The sequence below is a fragment of the Anser cygnoides genome, chromosome 33 (assembly GCF_040182565.1).
Source record: "Anser cygnoides isolate HZ-2024a breed goose chromosome 33, Taihu_goose_T2T_genome, whole genome shotgun sequence".
Classification (NCBI taxonomy): Eukaryota; Metazoa; Chordata; class Aves; order Anseriformes; family Anatidae; genus Anser; species Anser cygnoides.
The window spans coordinates 2,197,125-2,222,005 of record NC_089905.1 but is presented as its reverse complement, the minus strand read 5'-3'; the positions used below and the strand labels follow the sequence as shown (position 1 = coordinate 2,222,005).

At 43.4% G+C, this 24,881-nt stretch overlaps 1 long non-coding RNA gene across 1 annotated transcript; it reads right to left on the bottom strand.

The window, feature by feature from the left end:
• Positions 1 to 2,984: 2,984 nt before the first annotated feature.
• Positions 2,985 to 5,099, bottom strand: LOC136788161 (uncharacterized). The gene is made up of 2 exons (XR_010827114.1): positions 4,871 to 5,099; positions 2,985 to 3,892 (listed from the first exon to the last, which is right to left on the bottom strand). It is a non-coding gene; the product is annotated as an uncharacterized lncRNA (long non-coding RNA).
• Positions 5,100 to 24,881: the final 19,782 nt, after the last annotated feature.

Here is a 24,881-nt window from a genome sequence, read left to right as displayed (position 1 = left end):
CTGAGAAAGTAACAAGATATCTGGCATTAAAACACAGCAATGAATACAGTGTATGAAAACAGCTTCTGATACAGAAACTTCAATAGCTGTAAGATAAAACAAACAAAGAGAAATATTGCAAATCAAGGGAAGTCTAACAGATGACTTCTTAGAAGGAAGAACGCTGAGGAAACCCTGGGCTGAGTAATATTTCTTAACAGTGAGGAAACCATTAGCGTGAATGAGGAGTGATGTGTAATCTCTGTGTTTGTGCACTAATTAAGATTTTGTTCACGAGGTGTAAGAGACTCAGTGGGCAGCTCAAGAAACAGTATAAAAAGGGCTCACAGCACAGACAGCTCACATCAGACAGCTGCTCTTGACTTCTCCTCTTTGGTGCTTTGAGTAAGTATGACATTTCTGACTTAGAGCATCACGCTAGAAAATGCTTAACTGAATCTTTGACAAATACTCTCTCCTTGTCTTGACATCCTTATGCCTCTCTTCCCTTGAAAACGTGCTCCTCTCACTGGCTTTGGCAGATGCAGTTGGTTTTGTTGCAAAACTTGGTGATGGGCAACCTCCAGCTTGTTGGCCACCTTGGCAGCACGAGGTGCACGGAGCCTGGCGGGGCTCCCTGGGAGGTCCCCACGGTGGCTCCGGGCTGACTCAGGCTCCTATCACCTTGCAGGTTCACCTCCCTGCCCGAAGGATGTCCTACCTCAGCCAGCAGCTCAGCTCCCGCTGCTTCCCCCCCTGCGAGGTGACCTGCCCGCAGCCGTACGCTGACGCCTGCAGCCAGCCCTGTGTCACCTCCTGTGGGGACTCCCGCGCCGTGGTCTACCCCCCACCCGTGGTCATCACCTTCCCGGGCCCCATCCTCAGTTCCTGCCCACAGGAGAGCTTCGTGGGCAGCTCAGCCCCGCTGGGGCTGGGGCTGGGCCAGCCCAGGGCTCTGCAGGGCTCCCTCCCCTATGGGGGCTTCTCCTCCTCCTCCTCCTCCTTCTCCCAGCAGTCCAGGAGGTATCCCTACAGGGACTGCAGGCCCTGCTGAGCACCGCAGAGGTTGTGGATGGCTGGAGAAACAGCGGGGAACCAACGGCGAGACATGGCTGTGCATCTGAGCTGAGGAGCTCCCCCGAGCCCTGGTCACCCACGACTTCAGCTAATCCTCTGGGACCTGTGGGTGCTACTCAGCACCCTACCCATGGCTTTCTTATGATCTTTTTCTTTTGGTGTTGCTGCTGTGAAAATGCTTCTTTTCCCTTCTTAGAAATCCTAGTTTTGACTAAGCAAAACATGTTCCTCACTGTTATAGCAATAAAACACTAGCATCATTGAAACCAATTTGTGTATGTTTTTAATTTTGGGGGGGGTGGGGCATGCATTATTTCTTTAGTCATTTTTTTATTTTGATAACCAGATGTTTAATATACGAAAGATTCACAGATGCACTGTGATTTGCCCTGCCCATCTGAACCTTGAACAGCAAGGAAGAGCACCATACTGAACACATTCAATAGATTACCAAGTTGTCCTGTTTGTCAAACACTGAGGTCCATCTTCTACACTTTCCTTTAATTTGCTTAACCTGTATAGTTCTTGCTTCCAATAAACACTTATGATTGCATCCAAATACTACACGTGCTTGCTTTCTGTTTTGGGATACTGCAGCCTCTGCAAACCAATTGAACCAAACCATACTCTTATCTCAGAGATCAGTGAGATTAATATTATGCTCTCACAGACCTAGTGTTTATTTAATGCCTATGGATTCATTCATCAGGAAACTCTGCTTACAACATGCTAGGCTTGCCTGCGTATATGATTTAATCTTTACAAGGAGCCATGTGTGAGAAAACTGCCCATCCCTTAGTTAAAATTGTCAGGACTGTTGTGAAGTTCTAAATAGCCAGTGTAGTTCAACCCTATTTCCTCTGCATTTCTATGGTTTTTTTTTTGTTTGTTTGTTTTTAAACCAGAACTATTCTAATTACATATAACAGAGTAATAGAAAATGAATATTAGCTTATTATAGTACTATGTAACATAGAGAAGTGAAGAGGGAATATTACATGGGGCACAGCAACAGAGGCAGCTTCCCAGAGACAAAAAGTTATTTAACAATGAAACCCAAGTCTGAGACACAGGAAACTTGAATCCTCTTCCCTGTTCTGTATTTTCATAGCCAGCTTTCTGAGATCATAGAACTACCTCAACTGGGATTGCAATTAACCAACAGCAGATATGTTTTACTAGCTTAGCTTCTTACTACTGTCCAGAGAAAAGGAGTATCCTAGCGGAAACCTAAGAAATAAGGAGCATAAGTTGGAAACTGAGGAAGGTCAACAAACTCACGTTTCTGAGAATAGCTTAGATGACCAAGAAAAGGCTACATTAAAGTGAAGCAGGTGCAGAAAGTTCTCAGAAAGTAGGGAGCAGTGATCCAGCAGTGCTCAGGGACCGGCTGGAAGCAATAAATAGTGCATTTAGCTAAGCAACCTCTCAGATGTAGCTTGCTATTACATTAAATCTATTTAGCAGAGCAGTGTATGGTGCCTTGTTTTTCTTATCAGAACCCTGCTTGATTTCAAGATCTGGGCTCTTTTAGTTTACTGTCTTAAGGATAAGTGTACTGGGAGATCAAATCTGCACCTCTGCTGCACATTGTGCCAGGTGTGCTTAGCTAGCTCCTGTTTTACAGTAAGTGTCCTATGCTCTTTTGTTATGGTGTGTTCTGGCATGAAAACTGTGGTACATCTCCTCTCCATTCCCTGTATTGCTTTCTGTCCCTGGCACTTTTCTAGAAGTGCAAGGGATAAAGTAAACAACAGCATGGGAAAACTCATTGTTGAGAAGACCGGCATGATGCTATTGATTATTTAAGGTCTTTGTTTCCCTCCAGCTATGGGACTTAACTAGAATGGAAGCACCAATGTTTTGTGCAGGAGATTCTTTCGACCATGTTGTCTTATAAAACAGATAGAAAAAGAAAACTAGAATGCTAATATTATAATGCAGCATGATTTTTTAATAGGAGATAAAGCAGGAGGGTTTACAATAGGAAAACATGTTTATACAGAAACTGGAGAATTTGAGGCTCTAACAAATGAGACTTCTTGTTCAGGAAACTTCATTTCAAGCACAGTGTTCTTTTCTTCTTCTGTAGCTGTAAGTGTGATGGGGTAGTCCAGTTTTCATCCCTTAATGTAGCTCTTGATGGATATCAGGCAGTGTCAGGTGGGAGTATCACAACTCTTCCATTATGCTTGGTGTAAAATACAGGACTGAATGTAGAAGCAATATTAATGCATTTGAAAATCTGGACCACAAGGAGAATAGAAGAGCATGCTTATAACAAAGGAGGAAGAAGTGCAGAAGCAGATATGAGCACAAATATAAGTTGTTAACAAGATTCAGCCTTTTTAAGCCAGCATCTTAGAAACTTCTCTTGCTCATCTTATGCTTGAGTTTGGATCTTGCATTCACTATCCTGACTGCTCTTGGTGCAAGAATATTCTTGCTGGGCTTGGCAGGGCTCACTCTTCCTAAAGTGGTAGCCACTGAACCTCTGAGAGCAATAAGGGTATGAAAACTTGCTCCCCTGTGATCCCCCATAAACCAGAGAGCCTCTGTAGCCATAAGATTCCCCATAGCCAAGTGAGCTCCAAACGCCAGCTGGTGCTGAGGATCCCACTACGCTTTCCTGAGGGCAGGAGCTAAGAATTGGCCCAGGAAAAGTGATGACAACAGGGGGTGGGTAGACCACCGCCCTGGAGTCACCACATGATGTGATGCATGGCTCGTTCCAGGCGCTGGCGAGGGGCTGTGGGCAGGCCACCTCACATGGATTGAAGCTCTGGTAGTTGCACAGCTGTCTGTAGGAAGACATGGTTCTGCAATGGAAGTGGATCTGAAACACAGGAAGACAGAGAAATACATGTAAAATAAGTGGCTAGCTGGACAGAGATTTGTGTGTGCTCAGGTGTATCAGATGAAGATGCTATATGGTTGAGCAGTGTCTTGAGCAGAGATAAGGCTTTAGTTCCAGGCTCTTCTCCCATCTTTTAGTCACACTGCTTGAGTTATATTTATCCTCTCTACTTGCCAAACTCTCATCTCCTTCTAACCACCCTGAGTACATCAAATAACCTATACTTTTGCCATGTCTATACATGGTGTGCCAGAACAAATCTATAAGGGCTACATCATAAGCAGTGCCAGGTTCAGCTGTGTTTCCTTCTCTTATAAAGGAGCACAGATGTGTCTGTACTTCAGGAGACCAGTAGCCATCGCACCCAGCACCCTTTCTTCAGTAGCTGACCTGCAGGACAGGATTCTCTGCACCCCTGGTTACAGCTACCCAATTGCAGCAGTTGGCACTTTTATCAAAGGTTTAAAGGTCTCTAGTCCTAAAGAGAAAAATTGTTGTTTCTACAGCAAGGGAAGTAGACCTTTCTACACCAGTCCAATGCAGGACTTCTCAAAGACAGGACCTAGTTTTAATCAGAACTAGACATTTTTTATTTAAGCAGGTGAAGTGATGAGGCAATTCCAAATTAAAAACAGTAGGCATGACAGCAATAAAAATTTGAGAGTACCCTCTCACACAGGGCTTCAGAACTGAGCTTAACTTTCTGCTGAATCCAAGACTAGGCTGCAGCTAGCCTGTACACTAGCTTTAGGAACTAAAGTCTTAAAATGCTCAAAGCTCAGACTTAGCAAGATCTGTGGGAATCCCTCAAGAAACTGGGTAATGCCAACCCCAGATCTTCAGCAGGATCCGTGACCTGCTGTCCCTGTCACTGCAACAGCAGACATCCACGTAGGATTCAATTAGAATTATCATTAAAAGAGCATATCAAAAAGGCACAGAGAATTAAAAACTTACTTGAGTCCTAGAGGAGAAGTCAGGAGAAGCTGCTGGCAGAGAGATGAGCAGCGCGTGCTTTTATACTGCTTCTCGGATAGCCTGGAGGATCTGAGGCACCTTTTGCGCATGAGGTTTGATTAGATTCAAAACAGAAGCAATTACATGTAACACCTCACAGTGTATAATCATTTTGCTCACTGTTTGCAGCTATTAGGCAATTCCCAGCTTCCCCTCACACCTTACTATGTCATCCTACCCTAAACTTCTTGATCCCATTCAGATTCACCAGATTTCAGCCTCTATGAAATGAGTCCCAGTCTTTAGCCCTCTGTGGTAATGAATGGTAGCTCAGTTATGATAAAATTTGCTGACGTATGTATGATATTTTATCTTTTTATTTATTTACTTATTTTAAAATCCACTTAGAGCTGGGGCACAGACTGTAAGTATTATCTTTGAAACTTCAAGGTGCAAGTCTGTTTATTTTGCCTTCTTCATGTCCCCATTTGAGCTGCTCAGTATCGTTCTGAGGTCTTCATTCCAAGACTCAATACTTTTAGAACAGGGCAATATCTGTATTCTTGGCCACAGACAGCCTTGGTTTTGGAAGCCAACAGTGCACAGCCCATTTAGGGAACGTGAGGATGATCAAAATTTGTTCATGATGTCTCAAATGGAGTAAGAAAATTAATGGTAATTCTAGAAGATGTCTTTAAAAAGGATTTCAGTGATTTTGAGAAACCGTTAACTGCTTTAGCCCTTGAATTTCCCTGTAACCTATCCAGTACAGGGGACACATTTGGAGAAGGAAGATTCCATCTCTTTTTACTTGCACTACCCTCTAACATGACTCTCCAGAGCAAGACTTAAAGTGCCTGCAACCAGACTCTAAGCAAATAATGAATTACAGCAGTAAATTTCACTAGACACTGTCACGACATCACGGACCATGCAACCAGGTGCCTAATACTATTTGGGGTGGAGAAGTAAGTAAAAACCAGAAAATCATTAAAAAAATCTTGATTCATTCCCACCCACAAACAACTAAGGGAGTGGATTGATACTAGGAAGGATCTGCTCATTGAAGTTTTGAAAGGAACCGAAACACAAGGTGTAGTATTGTGTAATAACATGATGAAGCAGGGAACACCATAGCAATTATGATAAGTCAGAAAAAAAATTTACATCATCTGGATGAGCTGCATATGCAACAAATATCAGTTGGTAAAGCAGCATGTTATCCTGAACAATGCTGTTTGATACTCATAAGGACTTTGAGAAAGAGGAAAACAGTGCTTACTTGTCAACCCTTTTCTGGGCACTCCTGCTGTTATACAGTCTCTGCTAGTTTGGTTAAGACTGAATTTATTCAATAGTTTCCCATGTATTGAAATGCAGTCAGAAGAGCAGCTTTATGCAGTTGACAATGATTCTGCTAACATCCTGATTCTTCTAAGAGTTTGATATGAGTCTATCTCCTGGGAAGCTTTTTCATGAAACAGTGTGAAAACTCATTTATAAATTATTAGATGGGGACTTCTTTGATGGCAGAAGATTGCTTAGGGTATCCCACTGCGCTTATTTTTTTCCATGGGTTAATATTTAATGCATAACCTTTAAATAGCTTCATAATACGTAAACAAGAAAGCATTTTTCTGGAGGCTACATTAGTTTTTGCACGTCCTGCTTTGGTATAAGGTTGTCAGTGTCCTTGGAGGACTTCACCAGCTAACTGACAGCTCACACCACTCCTGAATCCTCTACACGTCTAGAGAAAGAGGAATTTCTAGGTGGCCATCTTAAAGTGTAATATGATCAGACTTTTAAGTAAAATAAAAAATATATCTATACTCTGTTCACAAGAATCAAAGACAGTTCAGGGATCTCTGGTGGCCATAGGTGGTTTATAACCATTTAGGGTCTCAAGGGAAAAATGCAAATTTCAGAGACACCAGAGATGAGATATCTAATCCATACCATAGACCTGTAACAGCTCCACTTACAGATCTTTAGTTGACACAGATAGAAACGAGGAAAACTGTATCAAAATATGCAGCTAAGCACTATTTCTTCAGAGGTTTCATGGAAAGATGACTAAGGATTGCATAGCAGGAAACACTATTTACAACTTCAAAGTACTAGAGCCATTCAGCCACTCTGAATTTAAGCAAGGAAGCAGTGGCTGTGGTCCTGCCCCTTGCCCTCTCCTCAGCTGTGTTTTTGGGAACTGATGGAAACAAACAAACAAACAAAACAAAACAAAACAAACAAACAAACAAAAAAACAGATAACCCTGCAGAAATACCCAAAGTTCTGTTCTTATTTTTCTTAATCATTTTTCTTAATCCTGGTGTCTTCATCTCTTTCACTGAATTTCATCAAAATTTTTGAAGGGTACCATAGAAAACTAAACAGCAAAGAACAAACAAACAAACATAAAACCCCAAACACTATGAATCGGAGAAGATGAGGCAGGAAACTGTTGATGGTGGTGCAGATTGCTGGGATTTTTGGTCCGGTTTGCTTTTTCTTCTTCTTCTTCCCTGGCTTCATCCTGAATTAATTTCTTGCTCTCAAGTGATCTTTGTGGGTTTAATGGTGACAGCTCATAACCCATGAGTGAGGCCCAGTGCAGGCAATGCTCAGCTGCATCTGTAGCTTCTCCTTGACCTTTGTGACCCTTCTGCAAAATTACATCACTCACCATTTTTCCTTCCGTGTTTATTTTCTTTTATATGGAGCCAGGTTCTCTGCCTTTTTCTCTAGCTTAGCAGGGGAGGACCCTGCTGCAGAAGGTAAAAACCACCCAGATGTTAACTGTAACACTGTTGGGAATAGCCACACCTGTATTTTCCTACCACCTCTTCCTCTGAATCAGCAAGTGATGCTAAGACACTTTACCCTGATGTCTCAGTTGCCCTTCCTGTAACAACCACCTAGTCCATAGGGGTGTAGTGAAAATGCTGTCTTTTAATGCAAGAGTTGCATTCCTGACCACATAGTCTCTAGCTGGGCTTCACCACGCCTGCACCTGCCCTGCAGCTGGCTTTGTGCAGGGTGAGGTCCTGGTGAGACCAGGCTCTGGGTACTTCCAGAGGGATGCACTCCATGGCTGGCGTCCAAAAGACAGACGGACATGTCCCACTTGGCTATGGTCTGCCACCCATCATGGTATTGCATGTCCTGGATGAGTCTGGGTACATGTTCCAGGACTTTTAGGAGATGGATGAACATAATTCCTGGGGCAGCAGGTAGAGGGAACACCAGGTCTGAAGAACTTTTGTTTCTTTCATCATCAGCAAGGGGGAGATGTTTCTACCACTGTGTCTGTGATCTGCATGCTCCACTGTGGCTGGGCATTGCTGCCTTGGGTCTCCAAGGTCATATTGCAGGCTGATTCCTTAAAAAAAAAATAGGCTGCAGCATGGAATTTTGTCATGGCCAGTAAGCACGGCTGTGATGTGGTTAGCTAAGCCCAGCTCTGCTGGAAGTTCACATTCTCTAGCTTGCAGAAAGCTGAGCGTTTTCAAGACTGCACAAGTCGGGCCCTCAGAAATGTTGATGGGAGAGGAAGTCAGTAATCCTCATCAGGCTTACTGTCTCAGGATGCATTTGTTTCTCTGTTCAGGGAAGAAGATAAGCCCTAAAGAGCTTGTCATGACAAGGACTGAATAGAGCCTTTCCCTGTAGGCCAAACCCTGAAATGTGCACCTGGACTCCAGGCTCCTCTTGCGCCTGATTTTTTAGCTGCTGTGCCTGACCCTCATTGCTTTTCCTTCCTCATGTCCTTCTGAGAACTGCTGGGGGAAATGGTATGGCTATGGTGGCTGGGAGGTAAGTCTGGCCAGGAGGTCTAAGGAAGGGCTTCAGAGATACCTCTGACTGCTTTGCAAGGTGTGGAAGCTCACCATGCTCTTGAGATGGTTGCATTTATACCACAAAATACTAAAGAAATAGGGGGATGAAGGAGTGTTCGCTGTCTCTGTCAGATTTTCTTTTGGATCCTCAGGCTATCAAATGCAGCAAAAATGTAGTACTCATATAACATCTGTGTGAAGCATTTGGGATCCATATCAAGGCCTGGGATTCCCTTTTCAGACCTTAATTTAAGCAAGAGACTAGTCATCAAGGTTTGTTTTAGCATCAGTGGGCTACAAATTTAGAAACCAAATTAATAAAGACATAAAGCATGATAGTGTGCAGTAGAAAGGATTTTATTGGGACTAACAAATAGGATTTATCAGAGCACGGCAACACTTCAGGGAACAAAGCAGAGGAATTAAGTTAAATTTACACAACAGCAAAGTAAAAAGGGATTACGTGAAGAACAGGATCATGAGCAGAGATCTAATACAAAGGGAACAGAGTGTCTGGGCTTGCTTCTCAGGGAGGTGGCGGTGCCAGCCAGCCCCAGAGGACTCCTGCTGCAGCCCTGTTGCTCACTCAGAGGCCGTGGGTTTGCTCTGCCCCCTATGAGGTCTTGGTGCTGGGGAGATCACAGCGGGGCTTCGAGGGGCAGTACGTCGTCTTGCGGGTGTAGGTGTAGGAGTACCGGCCACCTGGGGCGACCCCGGACCCCGAGGGGCTCTGGACATCCTGGGAGCTTCCGAGGCTGAAGGAACTGCCCAGCCCCAGTGGGGCCGAGCTGCCCACGATGCTCTCCTGAGGGCAGGAGCTGAGGATGGGGCCCGGGAAGGTGATGACCACGGGCGGGGGGTAGATGATGGCTCGGGAGTCCCCACAGGAGGCGACGCAGGGCTGGCTGCAGGCGTTGGCAAAGGGCTGTGGGCAGGTCGCCTCACAGGGTGAGGGGCGGCTGTAGTTGCAGGTCTGCTGGTAGGAAGACATCCTTCTGCCTGGAGACGAGCCTGAAAGACACGGGGTGGGGAGAGCACAGGTCAAGGGTGGCAGCGTGGCAGTGTTTGCATATGAGAGCCTTCCCTTGTCCAAAACAGTGACAGTGAAGGAACACATTCAGAGAACAAGTGCCCCAAGTAAATCCTTTATAACTGAAGATCAGAAAGCTAAAATACATTTTACTCTATTCCCTATTACTCTATTACACATCTTGAAATGATGCTTACAGCACTCTCTACCTGAATTTCTTTAAAGTAAACAGAATTAACATTTTTAGCTTAACCCTCCCATGTTCCCCAAAGAAAATTACTTACTTGGTTCAACAGCAGACGGAAAAAAAGATGAGAACTGAAGTGGTTTGGAGGTGCTTGGCTGCAGGTGCTTTTATACCATTCCCCAGTTTGCCTGGGGGAAGCAAAGCATTCTTGTCCTCATTAGTCCTCCTTGTTCCTCCAACCACCAAATATGTTTTGTTTGCATGTGTCAATCAAGGTAATTGCTTTGCATATTGTTTCTTGTAACTGAACTACTCCACCCGAGATGGCATTACATCTGCGTTACTGTCCACAGATGTCATGTCAAAATGGTGGGGAGAATTTCTGTCTTTGCTATAGCTCTTTTGACTTTTTTGTGAATAAAGGGACATTGGATATACTTTGCTGTGAAGCTGCAAAATAAGTTTTCACAATATGTTGCTGCATTTAACTTTAATATCTGTATATGATTTGGTCACATACTGGTGTTTCATTGTATTTCTTGGTATTATAAATACTAAGTCAAAACTAGCATTAAAGGTCCCAGACTTCTGTCCAAAGCCATAGCAGTCTGATTCTTTAATTACTATTTCAGTTTAACTTTTCAGCTTTTCTAGCAATTCATTTACAGAGAAAGAAATCTGTGTTTTAGAAGAAATATTTGCAAATCATTCTTTTTAAATTTAAAGTCCATCCTTAGCATTGGACTGTTAGTTACAATACGCTGTTATGGGAAATAGTTTTGCAATACCCAGATCAGAGCATGACAAAACAGGCTTTTGTGTTTATTTAGATAATCAGATTTACTAGATTGTGCACTGTTTAATGTGACAGGTCTTAAATTTTACACGTGCAACATGGAAACTCATGTCCAGCTCTCAGCTGATGTACCTAGCCTTAGAACCAGCATAGAAGTATTATCAAATTGGTCAGCCTTAACTTGGGGGATATCCTTTAATCTCAAAGATTTCATATATCATCATGCATTGCTTACCATATTTGGAAACAGAAGTGCAGAAATAATATGGTTACATGTTGGCAACCTGTGTTAGCCACCACATCCCTGCCCTGTTATTTTCTAGACTGAGACAAGCCAGAAGCTCTGTGTGTTACGTTTGACAGTATCGATTGTACAGCCTTAAGTTCCCATAAATGAGTTTTTCTTCTGGTTGTGTACAGTAATTTTTCTTCCCTTTGTCTTGGAGATGCGTATTTAGGTTGTCAGTAGCTTGGAGCTGGACAATCTCCTGTTTTGTTTCTTGCAGTTCTCCAAACAATGGTACTTGACTCAGTGTCAAAATACGGGAAATAAAAGAAAGAGGAGGTGGTTGCTCAGGTGCTCCTCCCAGCTCTCCGACTGAATCAACGGGTGGATGAGTGCATTATTTAGTCTGATTTCATGATAAAATTATTAAAAGCCAATAAAAATAGTCCAATTCGTTTGAGTGGTTTTGTATAACACAGTGAAAAAGCAATGTTTTTGCATGAAAATACAGATTTGGTATTTCCCATACCCCCCTGCCCTGCCACTCAACTGTGCTCATTCCGGCAGCAGGAACTGACTCTGCCTTGTGAGCTCCTCAGACCTTCAGGTGTTTTGGCAGCATGGGTATCTGTTATGCAGCGTGCGTCTTGACTAGCAGATGGCTGCTTTTACAGTCATTTCCATAGAGTAGTAACCACCTTGTAAATACGGAAAGAAATTGTAGCCATCCAGGTCCACCTGGATCACCATCCTTCATTCTATCATCTGTTTGAGAATCCACCCTAATGCAGATGATCATTAGTGTTGTATTGCCAAACTTCACCACGATCCATCTGGCTTACTAAGGATTTAATTCCAGAGGGGTTTCACGGGACCAAGAAGAAGGTGTTGCAAGGCTTGGAGAACCCAGTGTGAGGACTCCCCAGTATGGTCTTCTAGGTCTGACAGATCCTGGGGGTTGGCCCATAAAACTCATTTCACCTAAACTGCCTTCATAGATTGTTGCTTACTTTAGGTATGCACTACAGTGGTTTTTGTTCTGTTGTGTTTTGGTTTTTGGTTTGATTTCTTCTGCCTCCAAGTCAAACTTTCCCTTCTACAGTTTTGTACTATATTAAGCATTTTGCCCAGCAGGTGAAATACTGTTCTGTGCAAGCCTGTCTAACACCCACATGAAATGGGAAATTACTACTGATGATTTCTAGAAGGGATGATTAAGACGGAGGCCAAATAATTTACCAAACATCTCTTGGCAATTAAGTGAGACTTTGGGAGGAGATCTCAGGCATGTCTTGTACTTGTTAGCATTATTTATAATTGTAACTCTATTATCTGACAGCTTATGTAAATGAGGTTGGCACCCAGATACCATGAAAATGGAGAGTTGGGACAGTCACTGCTATCAGGAACCCGTATCACAGCCAGCTAAGTCTAGGCATGAGAGGAAGGATTACTGTCCCCTCATTGCACTGGAGAGGCTTACGCAGAGGGTGGGCTGTCCTCACCCCAGTGTATGTAGGATGACCAGGGTGTCTTAAAAACCTCTCCCCAAATTCTTGGCAAAGGACCCACTGGAAATCTGTTTTGACTGCTGTGCATTAACTGGGATGTATTTACCCTGTCCTGGGTCTAGACTTGATAAGTTGTTTTCTGTGTTGTAGTTTCCCTAGTAGAATCAGGACCAAGACCAGGGTAATGTATCTCTAATAAACAGCAAAGACCAGAGTGCATTTCCATCCCACCTGATACATCCACAGAGGCACAGATTACAGCTCACAGCAGGGCAGGGACATGAATTTTGCTGTCAAGGGGTAGTCATCATGTGTAATCTAATTCAGCACTTCAGTTAATAAATGCTGTAAGCATTTATTGTACGTATGCATGTAAGCATATTTTTGACATATAAATCCTTTAAAAATTATTAAATTTAAAGCTAGATACAGGAGGGCACCCATCATTTGACCACTCACTGTGGTCTATGGTCTCTTACAGCAGGTGAGGAGCTGGATACAATTTCCCATTGTAAATGTATTTATTCCAAACTCCCATATGTAGCTGGACCAGGATCCACTGCCTGAAAGGGTCCTCTATGATGTTTCAGAACAAAGGAGTGGTTAAAACTGATATATTTTGGAATACCTTGTGCATGATATTAATTCTGCCCTAGTGTCTTTAAGCAAAGACATTCTTTTTCACCTTGTTTGAACCTCTTAGTGTTTAAATCTTGTTTCCAGTCCCTACAAAACCCTTTCAAAATAAGCTGTAGAAATCAGCTATTAACATCAGAAAGGCTCCTGTGTCACAGAGTTGTTTCTCTGTAACTGTGAACAGGATGATCACCATAACTTAAGCATTGTAGTGCTGCCGTCTGTAGATTTTTCCACCTGTTGAGTAAAATGAATGGAATTTAAAAACAAACAACATCAAAATACACACACACACACACGCATAAAAAATAAAACCAGAAATGTTTCTTGTTTAGGTTTTGTATTCAGGTATTAGTTTCATCTCAATTTCTAGCTAAAAGGTTTGAACAAAACCAATGCATTATATCCCCTCCAAAAAAATTCATTTTTTTTTTTTTTTTTTTTTTTCAAATCAGGAGTTCTCTTTCCTGCTGATCTGATTTGCATGTGCTTTGAAGCTTGACAAGTGAAGGAAGGAAGTTAATTTCTGCAATGAGTAGTAAGAAATGAAGGATTAATACTGTCCCTATTTTGAGGTGTAAGATACCCACACGCTGCCACGTGGATGTGAGACCATTCAACTAAAAATTGCTTGACAGCAAATACGCAAAGAGATTCCTCCACCCATAAACGTGACAAATGAAGGAAAGTTTGTTTTGTAACGAGGAAGGACCGCATGCCCGATGCATGGCTCAGACCCTGGAATTGCTCTGAGGAAAAGTATAAAAGCAGTTGGAGCACGGAGCAATTCATTCGACTCCTGCCTTCTCCTCCATCGTGAACTGAGTAAGTTGCACTTCAGTTAAATCTGTTCTATGAATTTAAAAGCCACTTTAATAAGAATTTTAATGTACTTATGTCTGAGCATTTGATGTCTTTGAATATTATTGGAAAAAGTTATTTTCATAAAAGGTTCTGTAATTTTGTTCTGCTTGGCAGGCTTAGAAGGGCTTTATTCTGAGAGCAATGGGCTTCAAGACCTAGTTGTAAATTTTGGTGAAAGAACACCTAATAATTTTATCTAGGTCTAAAATGCTTTGCAAATAAAACAATACTTTCAGGAATATTTTCAAAATACATTGTGAGACTGAAATGTCGTCTGTCCTTCATGAAGCTTTGATAACTTCTAACAGATCATCTTCAGTATTTCTTCATATGAATTGCAATCAGATTTTATACTTAGCTATAGAAAATTAACTTTCTGGATATTGTGTGATGTGGATAAGTGAGGGCTCCCCTTTGCCACACTGCCACGCCGCCACCCTTGACCCGTGCTCTCCCCACCCCGTGTCTTTCAGGGTCGTCTCCAGGCAGAAGGATGTCTTCCTACCAGCAGACCTGCAACTACAGCCGCCCCTCACCCTGTGAGGCGACCTGCCCACAGCCCTTTGCCAACGCCTGCAGCCAGCCCTGCGTCGCCTCCTGTGGGGACTCCCGAGCCATCATCTACCCCCCGCCCGTGGTCATCACCTTCCCGGGCCCCATCCTCAGCTCCTGCCCTCAGGAGAGCATCGTGGGCAGCTCGGCCCCACTGGGGCTGGGCAGTTCCTTCAGCCTCGGAAGCTCCCAGGATGTCCAGAGCCCCTCGGGGTCCGGGGTCGCCCCAGGTGGCCGGTACTCCTACACCTCCTACACCCGCAAGACGACGTACTGCCCCTCGAAGCCCCGCTGTGATCTCCCCAGCACCAAGACCTCACAGGGGGCAGAGAAAACCTGCGGTCTCTAAGCCCTGCAGCAGGCATCCTCTGGGGCTGGCTGGCACCGCTGCCTCCCTGAGAAGCAAGCCCAGACACTCTGTTCCCCTTCCTCTTAGACCAGCTACCTGTTAACATCCCAACTCTGCATTCAAGAGGACATTTGAAAAATAGAGAAAAGACCTCACTTTGAATTAAAGTGGCTTCCAGAAGACTAAACAGCACCACATATTAGCTCACATATATGCAAGCCATTCTAGATATGTGGACTGATGTTTCCTGACTTGTGAGGTATAATGGAAAAAGTCACAAAGTGCCTGTTTGCTCAAAGTACCTGCTCTGTTTCAGGCACTCCGGGATTTTTTAAAAATACAAGCAGGGGAAAACCAAACCCGACTTAAATATAACAAAACCAGAAGGTCATCTATTATGAACTGCAGCCCCTGAAGAAGACAACCATGTCCTTTTGCTGCAAACCCTACAAATATGTTCTGTACTCTCTGGATTGTAATGTTCTGCTACTGTGAAGTCCTTGTCCTGCTTTAATTAAAGCTTATATTGCACTGCAACCTTTGTCTTCTGATTTCCTTTTCCCTTCAGACTATAACTATTGGAATAGATGGTAAGATGATTTCTCATCTGAGAGGCAGGCTTCTTTGGGTGTCAATCAACAGCAAAAGACAAGGTGTCCTGGGTGTTGGGGGCATGCTCCACTCATTCACGAGCTATGGACATCTTCAAGATCTTTTGTAAGGATTCCTGGTGGAAGGGATACAACTCACTTGCAATGCTAGAGTGTATTGGTAGATGTTATCTTTGCCCTCCCACTGCCTTAAAAGAGTTGTGCTCGGTATCCACGCTACACTTTAAGTGTATTTGCTGCTCAGAGCCATCTGCCAGTGGCAGTCCTAGGCACAAATGTAGGTTTCTGTCCCGGGAAAGCCCTGGCGAGTGCTCCTGCCAGGAGCTGGGCCCAAACAGCATGGAAGCTGCAGTTTGTAGTACTCTGTGGGTATCTATGGGGGGGGTTCTCTTGCTCTAAGAGCATTCTAAGAGCTAAAAGTGAAGAGCTGCAGCTCTTCTTTCCAAGGTGATGAGTACTTTTGGCTAGAGGAAAACTGCTTTTTGGTGACTACTAGAGACTTAGCGCATCATCTGCAAGAGAAAAGAGGTAGCTCAGGAGAAAGTGAAGTCTTTTCTTTGAGACTGAGGTGGAACAAACACTAGGTTGGTGCTGTGCAATACGGCTTTTAATGTGTGAGAGATGCAGAGCTAGCAGTTGCAATAATGCTGGGAGTAAAGACAGACATTTCAAGAGTTTCAAGTATTAAAACGAAAGTTTGATACAGAGTCATGCATTTGGTACAAGTTCTGCTTTTCTTATTACAGCTGCAAATTTGAGTTATGTCCTATTTTAACCCTTGTACAATATACTCATTTTAAAGCAGATAATAGTAAGACGAATGAGGTTTCCATTATTCTTCTACTCTAGTGTTGTGGAAGACCACAAAACAACATACACATTCACATTCTTGGACACATTAAATTAACCTCAAGGGCTTCGAGGACACCTCATACAATACTTGCAATGCACAGATATACATTGTTTTTTTATGTAGCTGAACATCCAGCCCATCACCAAGGACAGTGCAATAAATGCAGAGGTGGAAATGTAGAAAAAAAATGCCAAAAGCTTGAAGTGTTAAGTGGAAAACATGCTTATAGGTTGAGCTGGTTATATTTTCCAAATAAAAAGTAAATTTTCTTGAAAATGGAGCTTCAGGTCAATTAAACTTTTAAGTTAAATCCATCTACATGAGGAGAAAATGACATAACAGTTTTACAAAGGAAAAGTAGTTAAAAAATGTTCTGAACTGTTTAACTATGACCTCTCCCTAGGACTAATCAATTTTACTCACTGCTTTAAAATCTAAAGTGCTGTTTTGAAAGGGCTCAGATTTCAAAAGAATCATTTTTATGTTGTTTTCAAAGGGGATTTTTATCTTCTTCCACTTTGAATAATTAGTTTTCTTTGCTGAAAGAAATCTTTTTTACTTTGTGTGCGTGTGCCCAACTCTACCTCTAAGCCTGTTTTTCTGGACACTTCAGAAAGCACCCAGCTCCTGCTGGCTTCATTCAGAGCTGGGAGGTCTCAGCTCTGCTCAGACTCATACCCAGTTTCCCATCCATAATTTCCTGCCACCCTGGTCGCTCCGTGCAGTGAACTTCTCCACTGTATTTAGCATGGCCCCGAACTTCCTCGGCTGTAAGTGCTGTATCGGCGGTAAGAGTATGGGCTACAATACCCCCTGCCCTGTGGTGGGAATGCAGAACTGTAAGACCTGCTGTAATTGCATGCACTCCCAGAGCCATACGCACTCCCAAAAAGAAGGGAGCCCCTTAAACCAATGGGATTTCCATAGCCCCTGTATCCAAGGGAGCCCCCAGCACCAAAGGGGACGCCGATGCCAAGTGGTCCAGCGCTGCCCACCACGCTTTCCTGCGGGCAGGAGCTGAGGATCGGCCCTGGGAAAGTCAGGACGACGGGTGGTGGGTACACAACTGCTCTGGAGTCATCGCAGGACGTCACGCACAGCTCGTTGCAGGCATTGGCCAGGGGTGGAGGGCAGCTCACCTCGCATGGGTTGCTGTATGGTACACAGGCATCTCCACAGTAAGACATCGCTCTGCAAGGCAGGTGGGTCTGAAATACAAGGGAAAGATCAGAATAACGCCCCTTGCAGTGATGGCTAGCACACACCAGCCCCTTCATGCACCTGGGACGGAGGGTGCACAGGCAGCACAAGTGGCAGAGAGGCTTAGGAAGCTGGATGCTTTTCTGAGGCGTGTGAATACATTGCTTTCTGTAAATAGCTAGCCTAAGGGGAACAACAACAACATCAGGAAAGTTTCATCCCATTTCCAAGCTTAGCCTGGATTTCTAACAATATTTGGAAACAGAAAAGTCATTTCAGGGCTCAGCAAAAGATCCAGCTCTGAGCTCAACTGTCCAAGACTTCTGTGGTTGCACGTGGAGCCAGTGCAGCAGCAGGATCCTGCCCTCAGCAGCTCTCCCGATGGTGCCCTGTATTTATTAGGTGAGTTTCAGCATCCCTCAGGGCACTGACTGCAGTGCATCTTCTTGGCTTAAGGCATACATTAAATACAGAATAATTTTCCCACAAATGCTTGCAGTCAAGGAGCCCGTTACAGCAAATATTAGCACAAGTACAGTGATAAATGACACCAGACAGGGCCCACAGCTAAAACAGCTTGTCCTGTAGAGAAGAGGAGAGCTGCTGCTTGAGATCAAATCCGGAATCAGGCTAGCCTACTTCTTTCTCACTTACAGACACTTACCCTACTTTCTTCTAACTTTCTGTATTAAAAACAGCAACAACCACCACCCAATAACAAGAAAAACATTGCTGGACTTATTTTTCAGGACAAGATTGTGCCCTATGCTGAAAACTGAGGACTTCTATATGTTTCCACACACCTAGACCTTAAATACACACAGGAGATATGAATCTGTGAATGCTTGAAAGGACAAAAAGGGTTAAGATTTTAAACTTCAGTAGATGCAGATTACACAATGAACATTCAATTAGATGAAAATCTGGCTAAATAACCATCCTAAAATAATCTCCAGTATCACCGTACTTCTATAGCAAGACTGTACAAAACAACGGAGAGAATTTAGACCCCATATGCTCAATAGCAAATGTCTAAAATCCACGTGGGACTCAAAGTCCCTCGTTACCTCCCCAAACCTGTCACAGAGCCCACAGCAGACTGCTTGCAGTCAATACATGGTTATAGCCAACAGCTCTGGCAATTCTGAGAGTCACAAAGCTTTGCACCAAAACTAAAAGCAAAGATGCAGTAGTCAAAATAATAAGCCCAGACTTACTTCAGCTGCTGAAGAGAGAAAGCTGGGAGAAGTGGGTAAACAGCCTTGAGCTGGAAGTGCTTTTATACTTCCTCCAACTGCCTGGAGGCTAGAAGACCTATTTGTTGGCGATTATCTCATTTACTTGTAAATCAGATGATACCTGTGGATCATTCAACTGCTGTAATTATTCTGCTTAGCGTTAATTGTTAGACAGTTCTGAGCCCCACACAGTGTGACACCCATCTCAGAAGTGACTGAGGTTTCTTTATGATCATTGGTTATAGCTGAAAAGTTTATTTTCAAAGAAAGTGTGCAAAATCCCTGATCAGATTTTTGAAAAGCTTGGCTTGAATTCCTTGTTCAATGAGTTGAAGAAAACCAAATCCTCTGGCTGGAAGCAGAGCTGGAAACTAGATAAATGTGTGGCCTCTCCATTTCCACGGAGAATCATAACTTCTTTACACAAGGAAATAACAAAGCTATCACTGGAGAAGTGGGGCTTGTATCATTTGTGCTAGATATGTTTAATCAGGAGAAATTAATTTAGCACACTGCAAGGACAGTTTTCTATCTCTTTTGAAAAATGAAAGTCCACATTTTATGTACGGTAATCCCCTTTGCTATCTTTTCAATTGATAGAACAAATTTGTACTGTGATCGGAAGGCTCATATACTTCTGAACTCAGTTTCAGTATAGTGTGACCAAAATTTGTCTTTCATGGCAAAGCTGATAACCTTGACCTGCAGAGATATGAAGGGTCTGTTTAGGGGGATAAGATCATGTTTTAAAATGAAACTATTACTCATTACCAAGACTTAAAACTGTAGTAACATGTCATTAATTTTATTATAGCACTGTATCTACACCACGTTAATCACACAGAGGTACTTTGAAGTCCTTTATTCTGTGGAAAAATTAGAACAACCTAGATAAGCATTGCTGAGAGCTTCCTCATAACCATCCCACATACTTTAAACATAATTTATGCCATAATGGACAGGGCTTAAATTGTCAAGAGTGTAAACAAGCACGAAAGAGGAATGAATTGCAGAAAGGCATGTACATTTAAGCTGCTCAGCCTACACGTGAGGCACCCTCTCTTTTATCCCACAAAGCCAAAAGGCAAAACGCCTACTCAGAAATCTGCTTCATGCCACCCATCGGGGTCGGCAGTGGCAGCTTGCAGCTGCCATGGCAATGGACCTTGTCTGAAGGCCCACTTTATATTTTTATAAATGCAGGGTTTGTGTCCAGAGAAAGGAATGTCTCTGCCAGGATAACTGTGGCTATTGCAACCAAAGCCTCTGTCAGCGTCTGTCATTTTGGCGAACTGTGGGTTTGCCATTACATTTTATCCTTGTCCCATGGTATTTCAAGGGGACGCTACCTTCAGCCAAACCCAAAGCAGGTGAGGATGGGGAGACGCTGTGCCCCATGCCAGGGGTGTTACCATCAACAGCTACAAGCACCTACATTAACCAGATACTGCACTGGGCTCATTCTTATGGAATTCCTTAGGAACCACATAAGAAGTTAAGAGATGTAACCAAATCATCCACCATAGCAGGGAGAGACATCTCTGCAAGGGCAGAAGCTCAGAGGGGCCGTGACGCATTGATCTAAAAGCCGCCAGGCTGTTTAAAAACTGCAGCCAGTGAAAAGAGGAAGATTCCTCCAGAAACGCAGAAGAGCAGCTGGGGAGCTCTGATGCCAACATTCCCTTTTGTGTAGACTACAGAGGGACTTCAGCTGGCTGGCTAAGCTCTAAGTGAGGTGTCTGAAGTGAGTTCCTCCTACGTTTTTTCTCTCTATGCATAGGACAAAAGTTTTTTGGGATGGAATGTCAAGTTTCTCTAAGCCTGAAACACATGGCAAGGAGCCATAATGATAAATCAGTAAACATAACACACAAATGTGACCGAATTCCTGGAGGAAGAATCCAGACCTGTCTTTGACACAGCTGACGCATTTCTGGGGGATCAGTAGAAAAATTCAGATTGGAACTTTTGGACTCATGAATTTATGTAGTTTGTAAAGTCCAGTAATTGTTAGAAGCTTAGGTTATATTGGACACCCTCAAGGGACAGATACTGCACAAACTCAGGTCATGAGACATTATGAGTTTACCATATAAGTATAAAATAATAGCATTCAAAATTGCAGGGGACAGCTTTATAGTGCTAGTAGTGGTACTTCTATTTAACAGTTAATAGGTGCAAGAACAGTAGTGACTGTTAAGGAACAATGCTCATGCTAATTGTTTTAAAGCTGACTTTAACAGCTTTACCTGCACCTTTACTAACATTTACCCTCAGCAGTCCCGCTTCCTCTGGTCAGCACTTTGGTCTCTAGCACCTGTGAGTCAGCAGCAACAACAAATGAATAATTTATAGCATCAAAATATGACTTTAGGGATGAGTTTTCTGGGTGAGTTCAGAGCTCCTGTAGCTTTGATGATGGTTTGCTGACCAGGGAAAACTGGACTTGTTTCATTAATTAATTAATTAATTAATTTATTTATTTATTTTAATGGGGAATGTATGCATTGTCCTGTCAGATCAGACCAGATCTTCCCCTGCAAGCCTTGGAAAGGACAGGATGGATGCAGCAGTGCACAGTGCCTGCCTCAGGACCCCAGGAGTGCCCTGGCACACACCCATAGCTCAGGTTAGATGCTGCAAGGCTGCCCAGCAACATAAACTTCTAAAGAAAGCCTACAATCCAGAAGTGATGAACTGTATAATACCACATGTTTTGGAGCTATTGCCTCCAAACACCCATCAATTAGACCCGATTAAAATCACCACTGGGATGGATCCCAAGCTGTCATTATGGAAATCCTTCACCTCTAACCATCTCACAGGTCCTTCCCATTCATCACCCTATACTCAGGAAGCTAAATAGGCTTCCCAGCCCAGCTTCAGGCTTCAGGAATGCCGCACCATCAAAGTAGTGAATGTGCTTGTGCAACCCTTCTCTAAATGCTAAACACAGGTGATGTGCGTTGGAGCATCCTCCAGGCAGCAGCTATGCACAATGCAGCCATCTCCATGAGAGTGGGGGCTCCCTGCCATAGCCATGCTCTCAGCTTAGCCTATGGAGCTTCCAAAAAAAGTAAAAAAAAAAAAAAAAATAAAGTTTTGGTTTAACCAACATACTGGGACCATCAGCTCTGAGGCTGTCAGTCAAAACCTGATTGGGGAAATAACACCCCTGTTATGTTTCAGAGAGGAATAATTACTCAACAGTGGGGCGTCTCACTCCAGCAATTACCAGGATGCTAATAAGCCTGAGCATCACTGTGGCCAGAAAACCATCTTTAACATCTCCTGAAAGTCCTGTTCTGAGCAAGCCCAAGACTTTCCCAGGCTGTTGCTCCAGGGATCTCCATAGTGACTCAACATAATCTAGAGATCATTTTGAAACATTGGCAGTGAGCAGGTCAACAAAGAAAAAACATGAGCAGATTAAATACAGAAACACAAATACGGTGAGTAGTGATGAGTAATTCTGGGGCACAGAGCTGTGTCCTGACCTTTTCCAATGAAGAACAGCCACCACCACCAAGAGCTTTGTCGCCAGCCTGGTTTTGCTATACACCGTGTCTTTTTCTCTGTCCACAAATAAGCTTTGGTCTGCATGTATGTGCCATGCTGTGATCAGATTTGATTTTGGATGGTGCTCACCTCCAGATGTGAACATTTGAAAGAATATTTTGAAGATAAGTCTCTCTAGCTCTCTTATTTGGAATATGTCTGTTGCTTATGCCACCTAGAGTATGGTGATTGATTTTTGGAGGCTGGCATAGCAGTGTTGCAGGGAGGGAATAGGAATTTGCCTGGGAGGATCTACCTCTTACGCATTACCTTTGCGAAAGAATATCTTTTGGTTCATTTGCATGTTTTACTGACTCAAGTTTTGGAAACTATTACCTTGAAGATTTGCAGGGGTGATTCATGTGCATTGATTAAATCTTGATGAGGGATATGGCACTGCGAGCATTGTGCTTGCCCAAATGTGTGATGAAACATTCCTAACTGCTCTGAAAATGCTGCTTGCTCATAATGCAATAATTGCTGATACGCGTCAATCTTCTTAATACAGTATTGGCCTTTGTATTGCATTCTAACATAGCTGTTCTAAAGAACAACCATAAGTAGCCAAGTGCATGGCTCAGGGCCAGGTAGCTCTGAAGGGGAGTGACACGAAGGTGAAGGTTTCTGAACTCACCCCAAAGGGGCTTTTTTGCCCTTCACTGATCCATGGGGGCCAGACTTTCCAGAGATATTATATTTAATATGCTGTTCTGAAAATTTGCCACTTACCAGTGTCCCTTTCTCACCTGCAAATATGAACCATTACTCCCCTGAACCATCTTTCTTCTCCTCCTTGTCTAGCTGCCTTTCCTTGCTACCATGGTGAAATCTGTCTTATTTCATTTATGTCAGAGCAACCACACACCAGAAATCAGCTGTGGTGTTGAGGAAATACTACAGTTTATGTTAGACATGTCAAAAGATAGCAACAGCTGAGTCTGATCCAACCTCCTCCATGGAAGCAATTCATTTGGCTTTAAGGAAGCAATTATCTTTTCTGTAAAAAGTGACGTAATAACTACTCTCTTTCCATAAAAACATTAGCAATGGCATAAAGTGGTGAAAAGTAAAACAGCAGGGAAAGTGAGCTGTCTCACGATGTAAACAGAAAAAGAGATGAAGGGAAGGAACTAGTGCGGGCTTTTCACCAGGTTTATTTTTACAAAAGGCAGCAGCGAAGGTTTTGCAGAGGCTGTGGATTTGCAGCAGCTCTCCTGGGCATGCAGTTGGCAGCAAGGACTCTGGACGTGAACCTAGACCATGTTCATGGCTGGTTCACCATGACCTTGGTCTAAGGCATGCACCTTGACTTGCAGGTGGGTTTGTGCTCCTCGACATGCTTGGAACATGCACCTCAACTTCACCCCAGGGCCCGAGTCAGAGCAAGCAGATGCCACAGGAGGGCAGCAGCTCCGACACGGAGCTGGGCACCCAGACCTGCATTTCAGCCAGATCCTGCTGCCCCACCAGCTTCTGGCCCCACAGGAGACACCAGCCTGCCCCAGAGCACGTTCCCAAAGGCTGGCAAGGGAGATGGAGATGAGGAGGAGCTTCTGAATCTAGTGATGGAGAAGTTTGCTAATTGCCCAGTCAGACTATTTCAGCTATAGGAAGATGTGTTCCTGGCTTGTGTCAAGTGTCTGCATTAGTAGCTTCTGTGTTTTGTCTTATGAGCTGGTTTATTGCTCTGATTTTCCTGTTTTCCTGTGCTTCCCTATCTTCCCTAACATCCTATTTGTTTAAGCTCTGGAAATAAGCTGGGTTTGTGGTGGTGGGGAGTTGGGGGGAGAATGTTTCTAATTGTGAACGCACAGCATTAAGTTATTGTAGCCTGCGAGCTTGGGGCTTGACTGGACTGCAGTCTTCGAGGCTTCTTTAACAAAAACTCTTAGGCTGCTGAGGTATTAGCCCTTGAAGTAGCAAAGTGTACTTAGATAAAACCAGCTTTGTGGTTTTGTTTGCTTGTTTGTTTTAAGTGTTATAAAAATGATCTTTTAAAAAAATTTGACCTCCTAGACAGTGTGCTTGTATTCCTGGAAGTATTCAGCTAAGGGACCCAAAAGTATTTCATGAGCCCCTCTGTTAAACTTGAGATGACTGGAAACAGCCATGCATCTTGATCAGTGACATGAAAGTTACCATCATAAAACAAAAGAAAAGCAACTTTATATTGAAAAACATCAGTTTACTGGGAAAAAAAATATCCTGAGTAAATATGGAGATAAATGCCTGTGAAATCATAACCTTTTTTTCCAAATCAGAGTTATTACAGAGTCTTGGGGAATGTAACCCAAGTAATATACTATTAACATTATATTAACATACCACTTTACATGTGTAATACATCAGTATGTGCCTGTGAAGCACCCTGACATCCCTTTGTTCTGCGGAAGACTTGGGATATTTCTGGGTGGGTATAATTGCCAGAATGACATGGTATTTCCTAGGCACAGAAAGACCATGACTTAAATAAGCCAACACACGTATGTAGCCATTACAGAAGAAGGAAATGAACATGATCTTCAGAAGAAAAGCAGCATGTGAAGTTGCTTGGCGTGAGC